Raw genomic sequence first — 22,747 nt, 5'->3', positions numbered from 1 at the left:
TCTTGGACATTTTTGTAGTAATATTTTTTCTCTCATATATCTCCTTGGGCAGAGGAAAGAAAGAAAAAATTAACCAATAGATCTAAATCAACTATAAAGTTTTTGCACCACGAAGGAAACCATCAACAAAATGAAAAGACAACCCACTAAATGAAAGAATATATCTGCCCATGATAAATCTAATATGGAGTTAATATAAAAAATTTAAAAATAGCCCTGGCTGGTATAGCTCACTGGATTAAGCACAGGCCTATGAATCAAAGGATTGCGGTTCGATTCCCAGTCAGGGCACATGCCTAGGTTGCAGGCCAGTTCCCAGCAGGGGACGCATGAGAGGCAACCATACATTGATATTTCTCCCTCTCTCCTTCTCTTCCCCTCTAAAGATAAATAGATAAAAATCTTTAAAAAATGTAAAAATAACTTACACAACTCAACACTAAATATCAAACAACCCAATTAAAAATGGGTAAACAGCCTCAATGAACATTCCAAAAAGGGCATACAGATGGCCAACAGATGAATGAACATATGCTCAACGTCACTAATCATTAGAGACATGTGAATTCAAACCACAATGAGACATCATCTTACACTTGTCAGAATGGCCAACATTAATAAATCAACACACGAGTGTTGGTGAGGTTGTGGAGAAAAGAGGATGCAAGTGTATTGTTGATGGGAATACAAATTGGTGCAACCACTGCAAAAAACAATATGGAGTTTTCTCAAAAAATTCAAAATGAATCTGTCTTATAACCCTGCAATTTCACTTTTGAATACATATGCAAAACACTAATTCAAAAGGATATGTACCCTTATTTTCATTGCAGTGTTATTTACAACTTTATAATGTTGGAAAACTTATGAGTTCCAGTAACTAACTGTGCAAAACTAGTCTATGCCTAAGATTGAAATTCTGAAGTATTTTAAATTTATATTTATACTTGTATGTATGTTTGTTTTTGATTTTCAAAATGAGTTTAAATGAACTCATCCAATTTAAGGGTTTTTCTGCTCATGAATTTGACTCGGGGTTTGTGTTCTGTTGGAATAGAGTACGTGAGTAAACTTGTGATGTCATTTCAGAGAGAGGGTCGTGTCTCCACCTGCTTCTCATGCTTCGCGACCCTCGAATCTGAGACACAATGTTTTTTTCCATTCTCAAGTAAAAAATCAAACAGCAAATGTAATTATTTCCTAAATACTATAAGAAGAAATTATTTTTAACTTGTTGAAATCAAAAGAGAAATTGTTGAAAAAATCCTCCGTGATATAGTTGAGTCTTAACTTTGATAAGATCTTATTACAAAGCTGGTGGACAGATCAGAGAAGAGACACGTGGCTTTTTCACCTTCATACATTACCTGTCGTACTAAAAACGCTTCTCAGAAAACATGACCATGGAGATGAGAGGAAGGCAGGGAAGGATGTGAATGTGTAGGAATGGTGGAAATGAACTGTGTCAGGGATACACCACAAGGCCACAGGACCATAACTTTTTACCCAAATCAAAACTAGGTATTAATATTTTATGTTTGCAATTAATTTTAAGCTAATGTTTAGGTGGGGATGGCCAGGGTGATGGGGTGGGTTAGGAGGAAAAGGTAGAAAACTGTATTTGAACAATAAAATTCAAAAGTATTTAATTAAAAATTTTTAACTGTTTAAAATATCCTTTGTGTGATATGTTTTTTCTAAATAGACTGAAAATTGTGTTTCAGGCATATTTGTATTTAGTAAATTATCATTCATTTTTATTGACTATAATAGTAGTTTCTTTGTGGTTCTATTTATGTAACTCTTTGCAGTAGAATCATTATTGCAGCTGTTAGCTTTTGTTTTCCATTTCCCCACAGAGGTTAATTCTAATGAACTAAATTGTTTCTATGCTGTACATAATTCAAAGTAGTTGTCATAATGTTTCCTGATTTGAAATACTGTAACTTATTCAGTTTCAAATTGCTGAATCTACTGAGTCTGTACTAAATTTATTCAATATTATTTTGAATCAAATCATCAATTACTTTTTCCAAGCACTTCCCGAAACTTCCTGAAAAATATTTTTTGTCTTTCACAAATCCTCCTGTAGAGCTTTGCTGCTTTCTTCACAGGACAGGCCACCATCAGCCCAGCAAAAATGCAGCTTTGAAACAGATGTCAAGGGCATTTGCTCTTCATCTGAACTGATCCTCAACACTCCTGATTAATGGTGGGATTTCCATGACTTCTGTGTAACTGGGACAGCTGGTGTTTGCATAAAATCTCCCCTTCTGTCAATTTCAGGTATAGGTAACATAAAGGTTTTCCTGTGTAAAGGTGTTTGTTTCAAAGTGGAAATAGATTCAAATCTCACAACTTTGTGCTGTATGTATCTCCTCTTACCACTAAGATTATTTTCTGACTGCGTGGGGCAGGAGACTAAGCACAAATGGCTGTTTTCATTTGCTATAGACATTATTTTATTGAGACGTATGGTGGGAAACTTATGTTAAGACCCTTACAATGTATAAAACCTCTTTATATTAAGCTGTTATGTATTGTAAGAAGTTCAGTCCTTCAATCCAATTTCAAAAAATGAAAGAGAAATTATCTTCCAGTAGTATAAAAATATCCATATGAGCCCATAACTACAATGAATTTTGAAAATGCAAAGGAAAAAGCTATTTGGACATAAATACCCTACTAGAATCAGTGTCTCCAGAAATACTTCCCAGAGAAAATTATGTTAAAGAAAAAATTAATCTCAAAGACTGATGTTCTTGTCTGGAGCTATAGGCAAAATTACAGCTATCAGGTTTATCTAACAAGAAAGGAAATTAAAAACTCTTTACTTGGCATTCACAGGGGAAACATTTTTTAACTTTATTGGGGAATAATTGACAAATACGATTGTATGCATTTAAACTGTATGACACACTTATTTGATATACATATGCAATATGGAATAATGCCTAGTCAAGATAATTAACACACCAATCATCTCACATACTTACCTTTTGTGAGCGTGTGTTTGTTGATAATACTTGACATCTACTCCCAACAACTTTGAAATATGCAGGACAACATGTTTTTCATTGAATTGAATTGAATTGAATTGAATGGTTCGAGTTGGGCACTCCTTTTCGTACCAGTATGTGCCAGGGCTTCAAAAATGGGCTTCTGCTTCTGGTGTAATGGCTGCAGTTACCAGAAACTCCCATGTTAGTTGAAATAAAAACTATGTTACTGTAAAATAATATCACCACATGTTTTTAATTATTTGAACCATAGAACAGGCTAATTTAGCCCAGTACCTACATTAGGTTTATAATCATGTAATCATAGTCATAAAAACCCTTGATTATATCTCACTGGTTTGTGAAATGTAATCAGGAAAGTTGTTGATATGCTATGTGTTCCTTTTGTCCATATCTTTGCCTCAATATTTTCTGTCTTAATAAAGTCAATTTATAGCGTGTGTGCATGTGTGTATACAGCCAACAGTGATCAATAAAAAATTGAAAAATATGTTGACACTCCTGAAGTCATACTATGATTAGGTGAGTAAACAATTCTCTGAAATAAAATTCATGGTTCTCATTTAGTTCTGAGATAAACAAAATGGAATTTTACATTCCATTCTGGAAATTAAAGTTTAAGGCCACACAGATTGACAATAAAATAATAAGATAGAAACTTTAAAAAAGAAAAATGGCTTTTTTGTGTCTAAATAGGTAAGATGCTTTAATGAATATAAGTTCTTAAGGATTCAAAAAAACTAAGAAGTAAAACTGTATTTTCAAGGCAAGCCTACATTTTCTACACCAAAGGATAATTAATACTCACAGCTTTATGTAAGAACTAGCTTTTCTTTTACTGCTCTTAACCACTAACATTAACTCAAAGAAATAGAATATAAATATTATGTTGAATAGCTGGTAAGTTACAATAATCATTGTAATAGATTATTTTAGTGACTTGCTATAATTCAATATAATCTGTGATTTAGAAAACATAATTAAAATGATTTGGGGTTTTCCCTATATCTTTGCTTTGTCCGCTAAACCAAACAACACTTGGACGCCAGTGCATCCTGAGGGGAACGCAAGTGCACCTCAGCCACGAGAGCCGGGAGGGGCAAAGCCAGGGGCCTTCAGAGACCCGTGACTTGCTCAGAGACTGAGCCCAATCGAGTCAGCCACGCAGTGCAAGCTGGGAGAGTAATTGTTCAATTTAAAAAGCAGCATCTGAGCACAAGGTTAAAGTTCTGTAACAAGTGCTCAAATGTGGGTCTTAAAAAATCCCCCCTGTGGAGGGTTCCAAACTTTGCAGTCCAAGAAGGCCTGAGAACTGTGAGCACATGAGGTGTCTGGGGAATGGAGTGTGTGTGTAGTCGCTGGACAGGCTGATTGATTCTGTACACACTGGTGGTCCCAGGGTTTTTTTTTAAATTTTATTTAGTTATTTTTCAAGTACATTTTTTGTCTATTTCTCCATCCCAGCCCCTCCCACCCCGTGCTCCCCACCTCCCTCCCATTTCCACCCCCCTTAGTTCTCATCCCTGTGTCCTTCATATTTGTTCCTCCAAATCCCTCCCCTTTTTTTCCCCTTAAATTCCCTTCCCTCTCCCCTCTGGTCACTGTCCCCCTATTTTCTATTTCAGTGTCTTTGTTTTTATCCTGCTTGCTTGTTTGTTTTGTTGTTTAGCTTCCTGTTAAAGGTGAGATCGTATGGTATTTGTCTTTCAACACCTGGCCTATTTCACTCAGCATAATGCTTTCCAGTTCCATCCATGTTGTTGCAAAAGAAAACAGTATTAAATTAAAAAGACAACCAACTGTATGAGAAAACATATTTGCCAATGATACCACAGACAAAGGTTTAATCTCCAAACTATACAAAGAAACTTACATGACTCCACTCTAAGAAGATAAACAACCCAATGAAAAAAATGGGAAAAGGACTTGAACAGACACTTCTCCAAGGAGGACATACAGAACATCCAGAGACACATGAAGAGATGCTCAATATCATTAGCTATCAGAGAGATGCAAATTAAAACCAAGGTTTTTTAAAGTCATCTCCATAAGCAGCAATTCAGAGTTCAACTCATAGGGTGCCAAATATTTCGTTGTGATTCAATATAGCTGAGCCTGTTTAAATTGAGGAAGGGGTAGAAAGTGAGGTAGTAAGGGCAGGTTCCCACTTTAGTTTGGAAAATACCATTAATGGCCTCATCAAATATGGCCATAACACTTATATACCAGGACATGTGGCACTGGACTAGGTGACAGACATGCTTTCTTCCTTTGAGGGTTACGATCTACTGAAGGTGGCCAACAGTGTACACACTCTTTGTTGAAAATCAATAACAGATTGATATAAATCGTTGTGAGAGACCTGCTTTAGATTGGGTGGTCAGAAAAACGTGTCTCTGAGGTAGTTCACAATGGGAAGGTACTCAAACGAAGGCAACAGGGTTGAACGTTCCAGACAGAAGCTACAAGTGGGGAGAGTATTTAGCAGAGTATCAGTAAAAGGAAATTGTGACAGGCAGATGGCAAACCGTGCAAAGCATAATAGGCCATGATGAAGGGCACTGCCCTTGGTGTTGTGGGTGGGAAGAAGGGAAAGATACATTGACATGGCTATGGTTTTGTAGATTTGAACGTGGACAATGAGGGAACTCTCCTTTCCTACTGAAGGGGGTGAATTGAAATCAGCTGACAGTGAGGGTGGAGGAGTAGGAGTGAAGTTTGAAGCAAGAGAAGGTATGAGATAATTATTTTTAATGTGACAAATTAAACCTACCAAAAAAGTTAGTATTGCAAGACAGAGTTCCATGCCAAATTGAGGTATGATGTCAGGCACCTCAGAAGAAGAAAACTCTAGAACAAACAGTGCTAACAGGAATGAAGTGAAGGGCAGGTCTCGATAGGAGCAACAGATTCAGCACAGTCCTCATACTTCAGGGAGGAGTGAGACAAGAGCTGGGCAAACCACTAGGTGTGAGGGTACACATGGCAGCAGTGTTCAAGCTGGCATGTGAATTATAGGTCTAAGTATAGCAAGGCAAACCTTGTAATTTTTCTCATCTGGGGAGGCTCAGTTTTCTGATAGACCACCTGCATGACTCCGGAACACTGAAGGGCTGAATTTGCTCAAAGAGCTTATTAAGAGTTACTGCTGGGAAGAGCTGGGAAAGCTGAGAGAGCGAACAAAGTAATGAGAAAAAAAACGTACCCTTTAGAGCAGATAATGCAATTCACCATTAAAAATGAGCAGGATTGGGAACATTTTAAGAAATTCAAGAAAAAACAAAATTAGTCCAGTCTGCTATTAATTTGGAACAGGAGGAAATTACCCATTTAAGGACTTTACGGATTCCTATCTTGCATATATTCTTGAGCCACTTCTGTCAACTAATCCCCAAATTTTAGGCCCTATATATCGAGTACTGAAATTTTTAACAGAACACAAAGTATTGCAGACATTCCTGTGCTTTAACAAATATGAACTGATAGACTTAAATCAGAGAGTGAATAGAGTTGCCGTGAAGTTTAGAGGCAAGAAGTACAACACTAGCTAAGATACCTGGACACGATTTTTAATACAAAGTGAGATGTAAGATACAGCTTGAAAATTGATAAGCATCATAACAATTTTGGGAGAAAAAACATAATATCATTTTAAAGCCTCAGCAGGTGCAATAAGGCTAACACAAATGAACAAAGACCACATATTAACATACGCACACTATACAACTATGAAACATTAACACATATTGTTGCTTTATCTTGATTTTTGTTTATTAAAGTATGTTACTTGACTTCTAGTCAACTACCCATGATAGAGTTTAGATTGAGTACTGTCGCCCCTGGCTTTACACCTTGCCCATCACTCATGTAAAACCTGAGGTCCCACTCAGTTCTTCACCAAGACTTTGCTATAACTCTGCTACAGGAGAGAACCTTGAAGAGGTGTTTTCCAGATCTGAGAGTGGGCACTCTTTCCATCTTCTAGAGAGCAGAACTTTCTACTGCCAAAATCTGAGCAGAACTTTCTACTGAAAAGGGCTGAAGCATCATAACTTCAGAGGTCATAGTTTAAGAGAATACCCATGGACTAACACTCTCTCTCACTTTGTCTCCTAACATCCACACACTTTATACTGCAAGATAAGAACATGGTCTCTATCTCAGAGATGAGAGCGTTTAAATTAAAGCAGTTGAAAAACTTGCTTAAGATCACAGTGGACCGAGGGTTACCACAACCCTTTTCTTTGCTGCCATTTCACGTTTGATTTAACCCTATAGACATGTTACATGCAACATGTCTACTCTGTCATATACTAGCAAACATTGCTTATTACAAAATGACCTCTGTGCAGTAAATTGCATTAGACCAGAAGGAACTAAAAATGAACTATAAGTTTCTCCTGATGGAGACGCCACAGTTGGATTCAATGACACTTACAATAGTCCGTTTGGGGGGGTTGGGGTGCTATGCCTACATAGTTTTTACAAGAGATATTCTCTCCTGTGAGGCATGAAGCTTCTAAGCAGAAGCTTTAAATAATTCATCTCCCACATGTGCCCAGTGTGGTTCCATCTCCTTGAATATGAGTTGTCATCTGGGGGGAAGATAACTCCATGACAGCTTGTGAGCCGCTACAAACTCAGAGTGAGGAATGCCTAGCGCTGCCCCACTGGGAGACTCTGGTTGCGGGCCTGAGAGTCTGATTGTTTAATTGGGCCTGGAGGACCTCTGGGGTGAAGTGCGGGCACCTATTTGGTAAATGTCAAGTCTAGGAAAGCTCTACTGTGCCTTGAGGTGGAGGTTACTCTGTTTGTTTCTTCTTGGCTGAGAATGAGTTTTATCACAAACTCTTCGGAGGATGTGATAAAGAGCCTTTGTCATTCTGTCTTGTTAATGGATAGACTTAGGGGTCAAAGTCCCTTTGCAACATACCCAAATTTCTTTCACTACTTTCTCCAAATTTCTCATGCGTCCCCCTATATGGCACATAGACTATCTGAGTTACCAGTTTCCAGGAATGAACCTCCCTAGTATTTCATAGTATTTCATGATAATTATGCAATCCAAAAATCAAATAACAAACATGGAGTACAGCATGTAAGGACAAATAAAAAAAGGACAAATAAAAATTAAAAGTGAGATTATTCTGTTAAAAATAAGTAGACTTCTTTCCTGATTTCTTAGAGAATTAACTTAAAAAGAACTTGTATTTGTATGTTCTTTTTCTGCCTTTTTGAAATGTACGTGAATCCTTTTAGAAGCTAAGTAAACCTCTTGCCAGCTCTCTGACCCAAAAATGTCCTTCACGAAGACCTGGGAGACATTTTTCGGGATTGTAAATCTCAAGGGAGATAGCACCTCTCTCCCCCAGCTTCTGTTGGAGGGTAGGAGCCTTGCTTCCAGTTGAAAAACTACCTCCTTTCATAAAGGTATTATTTTTTCCTTAGTACAACACCAATTAACCAACAAGGATAGCCACCCCATTCGAGAGGTGATTTTAGGATAAACTACGTCTAATAGGTGATGATATTAAATCGTCTTACTTGAATTCTAACCCTGGTTTATCCTGAAAAGATACATTATAAATGGATAACACGTTCTTCTCTCTCTGCGGCCTCTTTCTTAGTGGATTGCCCACAATTCATGTCACATTCTGGCTTAATGTTCCTGCAATAATAAATGGGTGCTCTTTCTCCACTACTTTTGAGGAGATTTCCTGGGTTGGGAGATTTTGTTTTCAGTTAGATTTTGCCAAATAGTGTATCATTTTTTTTATTTTGCCCAAACTGTGTATTGTTTGGCTAACTTTTATGCATCATAAGTTTTTATTTCATTATCCACAGATCTAGATGTTATGTAATTCAGGAGAAAAAAATTACTTCAGAGGAAGAAAAATGAGAGGTAATCATTTTTAAGTGCATTTTATATTGAATTGTGCTTCAGAAATGAGTATTTACTAAAAGATTAAAATTTTACACTATAATCCACATGCATAATAAAGTTTTTTTACCCCAAGGAAAAGGTATAGGGGAAATGTTTTAAATTTTTTATTTCAAGGATTTTCATGTAGAGGATAGGAGAGGCTTTTTTTTTTCATTATAGTCCCAGAAGCAGAATAAATACCAGTGTGTGGGACTCTCAGAGGTGAGGAACTGATTTAAGAAAAGTAGTGCTTTAGTAGATGAATCTCTGTTCTCTCCACTTTAGCACCTACCTACAGTCATGCACATACTAACAATGAAATCGCTTGAGGTCGGTTTGGCAGATGTCGTTTGGCACTCTAAAGACACAAGCCCAGTTCTGGTGGAATATTAAAGTCCATGCTAGCGAGATCTCTCTGACTCTATATTCTATTGTTTTTTGTAAACAAAACACAATTTTTTAATCCTCACCCAAGAGCATGCTTAGAGAGGGGGAGGGATGGTAGGAGACAGGGAGAGAAGCATCAATGTAAGAAAGAAACAATGATCGGTCGCCACTCATACACACCCTGACCAGGGACCAAACCTGCAACCCAAGCATGTGCCCTAACCAGGAATTGAACCTGTTATCTTTCAGTTTACAGAACAATAACCTAACCAACTGAGCCACACCAGCCAAAACAGGAAAATATATTTTTTAAAGATTTTATTTATTTATCTTTAGAGGGGAAGGGAAGGAGAGAGAAAGAGAAATATCGATGCACGGTTGCCTCTCATGGATCCCTTCCTGGGAACTGGCCTGCAACCCAGGCATGTGCCCTGACTGGGAATTGAACTGAGATCCTTTGGTTCACAGGCCCGTGCTCAAACTGAGCTACACCAGCCAGGGCAGGAAAACATTTTTTATGCAAATAGAATAAGTGCTATAAAGACCAAAATCTCTTCTAACAAAAAATAGTATCTACCTTTGCCAAAAGTCTTTTATGTGGCAGGCACTTTGCTGAGGACTTCACCCACATCATTCCCAGTCTTCACAACACGATGTGAACCTGCATCACGATGTGTGCACCCTGAGCACCATTCCATTCCTGGGAAACGAACGGCGCACATCCAGCAAACGTGTCTGCCCACCGGGTGCTTGTGTTTAATAGCAGACCATGCTGCCTCTCATCCAGGGAAACTGCACAGGCTCTAGAGATGAAGTGAATGCAGTCAGAAGGATTCAATGTGTTACTTTTTATGAGTAAAATAACATGAACTTTATAGAAAATCACAGAAGCATGTGGAGTTTATTAATTTCTTTCAGCATCAACATACTCCCGAAAGGCTTTTCACATTTCCAGAGTTTATAAAATGAATAAACAATTCATAAATTTCTAAAATGACATTCTAAGAAAAACAACTTTTTCCTCTCTGAAAGTTTTGCTTCTTAAAAAATTTTAAAGTGTATTACAGTATTTAAAGGTGTATTACAGAATTATAGTAATTCTGTTAGGACCATTTTATTGTGACTTCCAGGCAGTCATTTTTTTCTGTTAGGCTGCCCCCAGGATTTTCTGTTAGGCTGCCCTGATCAGACCTTTGCTACCACACCCCCAACCACCTCGCCAGCATTCCCCTACCCTATCCTGTTTCTGGCGAGTAGAGAGAGATTTTCATGTGAGAGCCTATCTGGCTCGCACCGAGTTTACAGCTCTAAATTCCTTTTGGCCCTGTGAGCCCACTCATCATGCCTCACTGATTTCTTTTTTGGTGTCAGCAGCTCATATTTCCAAATTCTACTTAAGGGTCGTTCACATCCCCACTATACTCCAACTTACTGCAGATACGTCTCCTTCCATGACGCTTTTCATCTGAGGCTGCAGAAAACCTTTGAACAGAGTCTCTCTTCTCTGCCCTCCCTTTCCGTTCATGCCCTCTGTCTGTGGGCTTACTCTGATATCCCTCCCCAGTCAAAGAAGTCTTAACCTAGTCAGAAAATGGGGAAAGCATCCGTTTTGCTCAGGTAGATCCGAATCTTTCTATTTTACATCTGAGATTTCAAGTTGAATTTATAAACTTAAATTTATTTTGGCTGCTATTATTTGATTACCCAGACCAATGGATGACATGGCTCCTTCTGACTGTCAGGGAGGACCTCCTAGTAAGAAAAACAAATAAATGTGATGGGGGAAGAAGCAGGAATAATACCATTTAATAGTTCAACATTCTCTGTTTCAAAGGCAAATTATGCCTCTCTTTTTAAAAAAGTATTGACCCTCTACCCTTTCCTGCTACCACCCCATTCATTTTTCTGATAAACTCCCTAAGGTTCATAGTGAACTGCTTTCCTTTCCTCACCGCCCTCAATACAGTTCAAATACAGAGCTTAAAGATGTAGAAGAGAAGTACAAGAGGTACCAGCTTGGTAGTTCTGATTATTCTCAAGGCACAGTGGAGACAGGGATCTAAAAGACAACACTGGCATTTCCCAACATACCTGGTTCTTCTCTGATTCCAGGCACAGGGAAGATACACTTGTTTGTGTCCAGAAAAATAAGCATAGCCAAGTGGCTTATTCGGTCAAGAAAACACAAGTTGAAGAGATGGGTGTAATCGTGAGCCTTTAACATCCAATTCCCAGTCTCTATGCTGGACTCTAGTCTTGGGGAACCTGGCAGCCTCATATTGAGATGATGGGGCATGCACTGTGTATGTGTCCCTCAGCTTGGACCTTCTATGGATTAAAAAGAACAGAATCCTCACTCACCAATTTAAGTGTGGCTAATTTTTATGTGTTTTAATTCTTATTTCATTATGGATATATCTAGATATTACTATCTTTACTGTCTACCTACACTGCATGTCTGGCAAGATTGCGCAATATTTATTTTATTAATTTTAAGTCTCTGAAATTTTTTCTAACCATGCCATTATTAGCCTATTAGCATGAAATACAATGGCATTATGGGTATTTTGAATATACTAAATGAATACTATTTTATATAAAGTATTTTACTAGAATGTGAAATTTTCATTTTAATAAATAGACCAGTTTCACAAATATGAGGTACAAATAGATTTTAACAGTGAAATTAATATAACTACTAGCCGCCAACCTTCAACTCTCAGTATGTTTTTCTCTTCTCCCCCCAAATTTTTCCTAACCTAGTAACACAATTCCCCAACTGCTGTTTAGATACCCACATGTCTCTGCTGAAACTGATCATCGTAAGCACCAAAATTTGAGGCCAGATGGATGTTCCAATTAAATCTACTGTGTGCATAGCTTAAACTTGAACAGCAAAAGAAATTCTGAGCTCACTTGTGTCTTTATCAACTGTAGGTGCTGGTATCGCCAAAGTTATATCCGAGGGCCAGTTTTGAGCGACACCCTCTTTTGACAGGGCATGTTGTTCTCTTCATTTGCAGCTAAATGAACAGCTGCTTTTCTCAGTCCCCTGTGCTGATTTTTCCTCTTCTCTAACACCTCGGAGCAGTGCTCTACCTACATTTACTCCCTTAGTGATTTCACCCAGTGTCATGTCTGTAAGTGCCAACTCCTATGTGCTTCCATATTGCAGTCCATGCCTCCAGCCTACAGCACTTCCCAGAATCCCACACACACCTATGCAAGTGCCAACTCAGCATGCCCACTTGGCTGTGCACTAGATATCTCAAACCAACATGTCAGATCGGATTCTCAATCGCCTACATTGACATACCAAAGCCTGCTCTTCCTATAGTCTACCCATCTCCAGAGTAGCAACTGGAAGCTTTTGCCCTTGCATTCTTAAACCCTTTTCTCCACTTTTCTTATTTTTTTCAATTCTCTTGTTATTTTTAACATACTATGTAATTCAATTATTTATTATGTTTATTGTTTATATTCTGTATCCACTCCTGGAAAGTAAGTCTTATAAGGGTTTTTGTTTAATGTTTCTGCTTCACTGCATAAAAGTTAAAGCATCCCCTGGCTTAAGTGAGTAAGTTTCCTAAGCACTGTTTCTGAATCAGGAGACTTTTAATTTATTAAAAACGTCAATATACAACTGTAATATAAATTACTCCTCTGAAAGAGAAAAATCAGAAGCAATCATTTTTCATAATACATATCATTATTATTTCAATGTTTCTTTTCTTTCTTTTTGCAAATCCTTACCCGAGGATATGCTTTTATCTATTTAAGAGAGAGAGGAAGTGAGGGGAGAGAGTGAGAGAGAAACACCAATATGAAAGAGAAATATCAATCAGTTGCCTCCCGTCCATGCCCCAACTGAAGATCCTAGGTATGCTCCCTGACTGGGAACTGAACCTGCAACCCTTTGGTGTACACAATGATGCTCCAACCAAACTGAGCCACCCAGTCAGGGCAATGTTTCTCTTTCCTTTTAGTCAAAAATTAAAGCAAATGTAAGTTAACAACAAGAGATGCACTTCTGAAGAATATCTAGAGTCTTTATACTAAAGTACTAAACAAAAATATTATCAACAAATGGTACAACTGCTGTATTTTTAGATAAATCTACAATGTCAACTTTAATTACTTATCCCTGACATTGATATTATTTCTCACCTTTAAGTGTATTAAAGTTATCATTTTAATAAGATCTAAAATAAGCAAAGACAGTTATAGTTTCACATATGCAATTAGTCTTAAAATATTTATGTTGCTTAACTTCATGAAAAGAATATTTTAACAGCTTATTGAGTTCATATTCCATAAAATTCACATATTTAAAAAACATAATTCTGTGTTCTTATTATATTCAGAGTTGTATAATCACTATTATAATCTAATTTTAGAACATTTCATCATCTCCTAACACAAACTCTATTCCATTAGCAGTCACTCCTAATATCTTCACCCCAGTCCCAGGCACAACCACTAATGTACTTCCTGTCTCTATGAATTTGTCTATTCTGGAAGTTTCAAATAAATGGAATTATACAACATGTTTGTGTGTGTGTGACTGGCTTCTATCACTTAATATAATATTTTTAAGGTTAAGCAATAAGTATCATGTGTCTCAACATCACTTCTTTTTACTGCTGAGTTCATCGTATGCCACGCATTTTTATGCATTCATCAGCTCATGGGTATTTGGAATGTTTTCTCATTTGGATAATGGGAATAATTCTATTATGAACATTTATGTGCAAGTTTTTCTCTGTGTAAATGTATGTTTTTATTTTGGTTGGGTACACACCTATGATTCTATAATTGCTGGGTCATATGGTAACTAACTACATGCTTAACATTTTGAAATACTACCAAACATTTTTCCAAAGTAAATGTACCATTTTGCATTGAGAAGAGATCTATATTACATTGTTAAGATTAGCATTTTTTGAAAAGTTATTGTTTGCTGAAGGGGGAAGTTAAAATTTAAATGATCATGGATGCATTTCAATAATGAAATAAAGCAACATTAAGTTGAACAAGATTAAAGATGTCTTGTTCCATTAAATTTAGTATTTGATACATTTTACCTTGAAAACATCAGTTTGAGTACTTATCAAAAGAGCATTAGTACTTGTACACCTGCTCTTCCTATAGTCTCTTGATCTCAACAGTAGCAAAGAAGGTTCCCCTTTGTTTAGAAGATCATCCATTTGGACTGAGAGCATAGAATCAGGAGGACATTCCAGACAGAGCAAGAAAGGAGAGAGGCATCGACGGGGCTGAAAATCAACTAAATAAACCCCAGAAATAAACAGAAGGAGGGCCAGAAATCACCGTCCAATCACCTTTCGTTTCCATGGGGTATGCATTTCTAGTCTTGGATATGACCCAATACGGCCTGCAGCATATGACATCAGGGAGGCCTCCAATCTAAGCAGTTCCCAGTTATTATGTCAAACCAACATGAAACAGTGTGTAATGTTCTGAGTTTTCTCCAAAACGCAGTTAAAGATACATATACTACCTTACATGGACCGGTTCTCCAGATACTGCTGCTCTTAGCACAGGGAGTAATTCACAAAGATGCCTGCTGTAACGTTATTCAAATAAAAAACAACCTAATTCTCCTTTAAGAGAGAAAAGGTTGGTATTCAATAGTATTATATATGTGAGTTGAAATAGATACATGAGCTATTTATTAAAACATATAGGGTGATGCTAGTTATATGGTGCTTTAAAATTCTCAAATTTTTATATTTCAAATATATAAAAAAGTTAAAAGAATAGTAAGATGAACACCCATAAATTCTCAACCTATAGTAACCAACTGTTACCATTTTATCACATTTGTTATTTCTCTACACATGTCTTCATGAAACATTTGAAAGTAGTTTCTAAACTTCATGGCACTTCATATATAAATACTATATATATATCCAAATAACAAGAACATTTTTCTGAATATCAACAATGCTGTTATCATACCCAAGAATGTAAAAATTACTGACATATATATTTTTATTAAAATATAAGAATTACTAAGACAATAATACTACATAAGGTTTATGAAAGCATAATACAAAGGAAGAAAAATACTGTGTATCTCAGAAATTTCCCTAGAGTTCATCTCAGTAGTAATGGGAGAAAAGAAGAAATAGAGTCAGGGAGGGACATGAAGGGCACATTGTCCCTGCAGTAGTTCTTCTCTAAAGAAAAGAAAAGGGCCCCTGACAGTAACCTGACAGCACCCGATGGCAAACTCTGGAAGAAGAACTTGAATCCTGGACTATGGGGTTTGCAACTATAAGATTAGAACATTTAGCATCCCTGCCATGTAACCACAGGCTATAATGCAACAGTGCTGTGATTTGGCAGAGACCTGGCCCCAGCCCCACCCACTAGCTCAGCACCAGGTGAGTGGCAGCGTGCATGGGAACAAAATCCAAGCCTTGCGCTCAATATGCTGGGTGCATTCACTTGTAGCTGGTTTCCATGGAGTCTTGTAGGAGGACAGTTTTTTTCCTAGGGCACCAACCTGTAGGGGAATTGTCTTCAATAAATTAAACCTTTCCTCACAAATGTCAGAGAAATACTTCTTTTCTCTCTAAAGAACATTAATCTAGAAAAAGAGTACATTCAGTAAATGATAAAAAATAAATATAGAAAGCTGGCAGGGTAGACTCTAATACATTAAAACATAAAAGAATGACTATATAAGAGGCTATAAAATATAATGGGAAAAGCATTGGAGGATAAATCAGGAGATGTGAATTAGTTTTTATATTTTCACTGTTTATTTGAGTGATGTTGGGCAATCCACTAACATTTCTGCATAAATAAATAACTAAATTTAATCTGGAAAGTGATTGTTCATAAATTCTTTGGACTTATGTCTGTTTCTTAGAAGTCTGAATTATAAATGACCAATTAATTAATTTTGCTTAGGGTAAGAAAAATAGTATCTTTCTGACTGAGTCATTCTGATCTGGAGTGAAAAGTTCCACTATTGAAAACTATTGTCATTTTTATTTTTATAAAGAAATAAAAATGATTTTGATTAAACAGGACAGGACATTAATCATTTTGTCAACCACTCCAGGAGCAGAGGCATTACTAAGTACAAAGTACCTTCATAAATCCATGCAAATAATACACTAAAATCTGCATGAATTGTGAAATTTTATATTCCAAAAATGAGATTACTTTTTTCTAATTTGTTTATATGAACCACCACACATATTCCACTTTAACATAAAACATTAAAGAGTTTCAAACATATATTTAGTTCTGTTAAATCACTAACCTAGTCACTCATAATCTTTTAACATATTTCTGGTATAGTATAACCCTAGATATTATAGGTTTTTTTATGACCAAGAGGGGCTGGGTGTCCTTTAAACCTTTTTTACTCCTGATTTATTCTGATCTTTATTTTTGTTATTGTTTGTATTCTAATTGATAACAGTCCTTATTTCTTATTGGGGAAACTGTAGAGCAATAGACGGAGTTTGTAAAAAGTAGGTTTACTATTGATCATATGGAAAATAATACAATAATTAATAAATAATAATACAAGAATAAACTATGTTTTGTGTACTCACAACTGTAAACCAACTTTTCACTCCACCCCGTATATATAATATGCCACTGATACAGTAATCTCAGGTAATGCTGTTTTCTGTTTATTAACAAATACTTCTTAACTAGATTCTCAATGGTTAATCCTAATTTAGCCTATTCTTTTGAATACTGTAGCTTTGTAATATTAAAAACTGGAAAAAATATGGTCATGAATAATCTACATAGGGCTAGTATTTTGAAGGAAAAAACTAAGGTATGTGACTTTGTAAGTTTTTCTAAATATCATGCCCCAGTGCTTGAAAAATTGAGGGGAACCTTTAGAATATTATAAATAAGAACTTCTGTTAACTTAACATCTTCACTAATCTCATCTCTTCCTCATCCCATTCTCTGAACTTATCATTCCACTATCTTTAATGGTATAACTAGAAAAGAAGATAAAAATAAGAAAATGAAAATGGCTAATACTGTATAGGACTTTGTATTTAACATCTGTACATATAATTTCATTTCATCTTCTTAGCAAACCTGTTAGTAGATATGAAAAATCACATTCAAGCAAGTCATGAGGCTTGCCACAGCATTCATAACTCATATATTGTAAATTTGTGATAGGAACTCTAATTTTTAGATGCTGGATTTTCTGACAGGACAGCTTTAGCTCTTACAATAGACAATAGGATTATCTGCCAAGTCCTTGACTATTTCTCCACTTCCTGAAGTCCTCCTGTTCTGTCATCCAGTAGAAAAGACCATGTATATGAGTACTTTCCTTCTATGTAAATAGGTTAGAATCATCCTAAGGTTCCCTGGCATCCCAAACCTTTTGTCTCCCCTTCCCTTTAATTTATTAGTAGTAAATCTCCAAGACATACACTGTGTTTCTATAGGACGTCTAGGCACCTCCCAAGTATTGCTGAGGATGGATGCATAGGGGTCTCAGCAGAACCTAGTACAATGCCTGAATGTACCAAATGCTTGAGAAATGTTAGATACCAACATTACTGTCCCCTTCACTCCACCCTTCTCTACTTACCACCTTTACCCTTCACAAAAAAATTCATGTGCTTCCCTTCTCCCAGGTTCATCGGACCCAAGAATGCTAAATGCCATCCTTCCTTTTATTCCTCAGCACAAAACTAACAAAAGGTTAAAGCATTCAACAGATGATAATAAGACTTTCTTTTTTTTAATTTTTAAAGATTTTATTTATTTATTTTTAGAGAGAGGGGAAGGGAAGGAGAAAGAGTGGGAGAGAAACATCAATGTGTGGTTGCCTCTCACATGCCCCCCACTGGGGACCTGGCCTGAAACCCAGGCATGTGCCCTGACTGGGAATCCAACCAGCCACCCTTTGGTTCAAGGCCGGCACTCAATCCACTGAGCCGCACCAGCCAGGACTGATACTAAGACTTTCATATGGCATAATGAGATTGTGATGTAGGAAAGGAAACACACCTAAACATTTTTCAAATTATTACCCCAACTAGAATTCCCTTCTTTGCCACATTATCTGCTTGGCCATGTCCTGTCTTTGACCTTGTGCCAGGTTATCGATATTTTCCTATCTCTCCTGTTAGCATCCCCTGTCTGCTGCACTCTATCTCTCAAACTCCAAGCTTCAAATTGCAGCCTCTGGCCCAATTGCAAGAAGCCAAAAATAATTTCACATTATAATCATCTCTTCATTCAAGAAGTACACTCCTTTCACATTTTTGTGAGAGGCAATTAACTCCTTTCTTTTTAAATATGATGGCTTCGTTCGTGCCTGTATTTCAAATTATGCTGCTAAGATTCATTAGCTGAAGTTTTTATCTTTTAGCAGTGTTTTTTCTTTTATTTTTAATATATAATCTTTTTTCTCAATAATTTTATTTAGTTATTTTTCAAGTACAGTTTTTTGCCTGTTTCTCCCATCCCAGCCCCCCCTGCCCCATGCTCCCCCCCTCCCTCCCATTTCCACCCACCCCCAGTTCTCATCCCTGTGTCCTTCATATTTGCTTCTCCAAATCCCTCCCCTTTTTCCCCCTTAAATTCCATTCCCTCTCCCCTCTGGTCACTGTCCCCTTGTTCTCTATTTCAGTGTCTTTGTTTTTATTCTGCTTCCTTGTTTGTTTTATTGTTTAGCTTCCTGTTAAAGGTGAGATCATATGGTATTTGTCTTTCAACACCTGGAGAGGCAATTAACTCTTGACTATCACAAACTTTGATATTTTCAAATAGATACTGTTTCACTTTGTATAACCAATTAAACGATTGGTGTTTTTCAAAGAAGAAAGTCAAGAACCTTAAAAACAGTTTTAATATGATATTTTAAGTGGAAGAAATATTGATACACATTTTTCACTTTCTTTTTCTTTTTTTTTAGCCATCAAAAACTCAGAGATTCATTTCCCACACAGGATTTAAACTCACTGCACTCCCAAAGTACCTGCATACAGACCGTTTTCCCAAGATAATTGGTAGCTTAATTTAGACACAGAAGTATAGTGGCAGCAGATAATATTGCTAACTTTTCCAGATCCAAAGCCAAGGTCCAACTTCTCCCAATTACAATTATTCTTTAAAAAAAATGTATAGGAAGAAAGCAAGGATTATAATCTGTGATTTTTTCCTTCAAAATTTAGATTAGACATAATTTGTAAATGTAGTCTCTGTACTAATATGATTATTTACTTATGAAAAAGGTGTAATTATAGTATCTTCCTATTTTATTTGCATGCTTCTTTTGCTCATATAGTCTCTGTACTAAAATTACTTTGTTTATTCTTCTAAATCATTTATTCAATCTGATCTTTTCCCACATACTTTTAAAAAAAGCTTTGACTAGCATCAAAGGGTACTAGGATGCTTAGAAAAACTGAAAGATAAAACTAGAAATAATCTTTATCAGAATTGGTGAATTTGGTTAAGCAAAATAACAAACACTGAAGATGTAAGATATTGTAGGGTTATCCTTGACCTGAAGGTTTTATTCTAAATAACAGAGTTAAAGACATCAGGTGACCTTTGAGACAATCTCAGACAGCCCTGTGTTGTGCTAATAAGAAAACCACATATTCCTGTAAAGAAAAAGTGCAGTCTAGTTTGGAGCCCAGGTCTCCATTCCGAGTCACTACAGAGACCGGGATTCCATACCCTCCATCTACCTCACAAGGCAGTTCAGGTGCTCTATGTATTATATTTGCATTTATATAGATGACATTTTATGAAGTCCGTTTTTGCAGTGGTTTTCTCAACAAAAGATAAACAGTTCCTTTAAAATGTACCCTGTTGGCATAGTACAATGTTATTGTATGACATTGTGAAGCTCATTTGTCTCTTCCTCCATGAATTTTTCTTTCCAAAGCAGAGGTGAGTATTTTTGTTTCAAGAGAGGAGAGAACATCTGTCAGACTCAGCATCCTCAGCCCTGCTTACCCTAGAAAAAAGGCAGAGATATCTTTAGATAAGACAAACAAATCTGTTTTTATCTCATCTGAAACTTATAATAAATTTTAAATTCTGCTTTATCAATTATAATAGTATAGGGTTGTACTTTAGAGATCTGTATATATAATATAAGAGCCAGTTCACTCTGGCGATAGCAGTTACCTTGGATATGCCCACTACAATTCACTTCACTTTTCATTAAATGTGAATTAACCTGAAACTAACCTAGACTATAAAAGTGCAAGAGGCATGTGATAGCATAGCATAAAGCTGGCATTAAATCAGCAGAAACATAACATCAGATTTTCTACTGAAGTTGCTTTGCAGACTGTAAATACAGATCGTTCTTCCATGAAGTTATAGATATTCTCAATGTGCACAACTGACCTATGGTGCAGCCTGCTCTTAAGTCGGGGAAATGAAAGCAAATTTAGATGTGGGGGTAATCATATTTTCGTAATGAAAATTAAAGCTGGAAAAATGCCTAATTATAGTATCTAATTTGCAGCAATATTATTTCTTACTGCATGCAATGCACTAAATGGTATTCATGAGAATGCTAATGAAGTCATTTATTGACACAAGCCTTCCTCTAAAGCTACTCTGGCTTACTCCTTCAAATATTACAGAATTGCTGTGGTTTAAAAATATAAAAAGGAAAAACTATGTAATTATCATAACTGTGTATCTATGATAGACTTTATATTCCAAAACTTTGTTATGAAGCAACATTAATATCTATTAAACACAGGAGTATTTATTCTCTCCCAATTTATGTGACTTTTATTAATATAGGAAATTGATTAAATAAGTTATGTGAATGTTATTTAATTAAGAAAGAAAAATACTCATCACCTTAATACAACTGCTGTTTTTATTTTCGTGTATTTCCTTCCCATTCATTTCTCACATTGGCTCACTTCAATCTCTGTGTGATCTTGATAGAATACCATTCCATATTCAGTTTCCTGATAAGATACCTAAAGCTAAAGAGAGTGACTGCAAAATTATTCCTGTGGTTTTCCTGAGGCATCCTGGATGTGAGCAGAAACTCTTCGATGTTATAAAAAGTAAATAGTATAGAAAAACTTTATATCAAGAAAGACAAATACCGTAGGATCTCACCTATAAGTGGAACCTAATCAACAAAACAAACAAGCAAGCAAAATAGAATCAGAACACTGAAATAGAGAACAAACTGACAGTAACCAGAGGGGACAGGGGAGTGGGGGAATGAAGGAAAATAGGGAAAGGTTCATCGAGAAACATGTATGAAGAACACATCAACAAAGCCAAAGGGGGTAGGTCCCAAGGTGGGATGCAGGAATAGGTGGGGCAGGGGGGTGAAAATGAAGACAACTATACTTGAACAACAATAAAAAAATAAAAAAGAGAGAGATCTCCAAATTCTTGTTGATGAATTCTATAAACTATGTGTGTTAGCTCTAATGATTATTACACATTTAGGCAGCTTTCTAGAACTTATGAAATAATTCTGCAGAAATGTTTGCAAATTATTTATGCAAATTTCTAGTACAAACCTACTGTTATCAATCTTCTTTGCGGATAAGAAACCAAGTCTCCTTTGCTCACCTTTTCTACCCCTCAGGATAGAGTGGGGGATTAGCAGCGCCCAGCTGGAAGTGGCCTCCCCTCTCACTGCTCTCCACGACACTGCTTCCCAGAAGTACCCACTGATGACCATGGATATCCCTATCTACCTGTGTGTTTCTGGTCCATGATGGCGGAATAAGAACTTGAAACATTATCATTTAATTCTAGTATTGTTCCTGCTCCAAATCCAATATGAACTGCCTGATCTTATTGTAACAAATGTTGGACTTTTCTTGATTAAAAGCGAGCCTGGAAGGAATAAATAAATAAATAGCAGTTGTATGGTTATATAGCACATCTGTGACCTTCTCTGAAATATTTTCAATGGAACAATTTAAAGCTGAAAACAGTAAACATTTAATGATAACTATTCCTCATTAACTGACCCAACTACAGGTCCTATGCTTACATTCATTTTTTATTATTTTAGTCTCAGGAATCAAATGTTGAGACAATGCCAAAGTGGTAGACAATTTTTTAAGTGAGGGGATTGTAAGAGTTGAACTTAGTTTTCTTTGTAGAAAATGGGATTGTTAGAAGGCTTAAAATATATATGAGAAAGAGCTATAAGTCTCCATAAAAATTTGACTTACGCTGGCTCCCAAAAGTCTCAAGTTTAGAATGTTTTCTCTTCTGATAAGTAGCTATGTGGTCTTGAGCAAACTACTCCCTTTGTTAGGGTATCTTTATCTGTAAATGAAAAATATCTCCTCAGTGATCTACCTCATTGCAATGATAGAAAAAGAAAAACTATTCCCCAAAACCTAGTATCACTTTTATTCCTTGTCCCATT

At 36.4% G+C, this 22,747-nt stretch overlaps 1 pseudogene; it reads right to left on the bottom strand.

Annotated features, from left to right (window-relative positions):
- Nucleotides 1-11,608, bottom strand: part of LOC119047025 (RNA-binding protein MEX3A-like) — a 35,743-nt pseudogene extending 24,135 nt beyond the window's left edge.
- Nucleotides 11,609-22,747: the final 11,139 nt, after the last annotated feature.

Source organism: Artibeus jamaicensis, unplaced genomic scaffold (assembly GCF_021234435.1).
Source record: "Artibeus jamaicensis isolate MK-2021 breed Jamaican fruit bat unplaced genomic scaffold, CSHL_Jam_final contig_466, whole genome shotgun sequence".
In the NCBI taxonomy this organism is placed as follows: domain Eukaryota; kingdom Metazoa; phylum Chordata; class Mammalia; order Chiroptera; family Phyllostomidae; genus Artibeus; species Artibeus jamaicensis.
The sequence above is the reverse complement of the archived record's forward strand: the minus strand, read 5'-3'. Positions and strand labels throughout refer to the sequence as shown.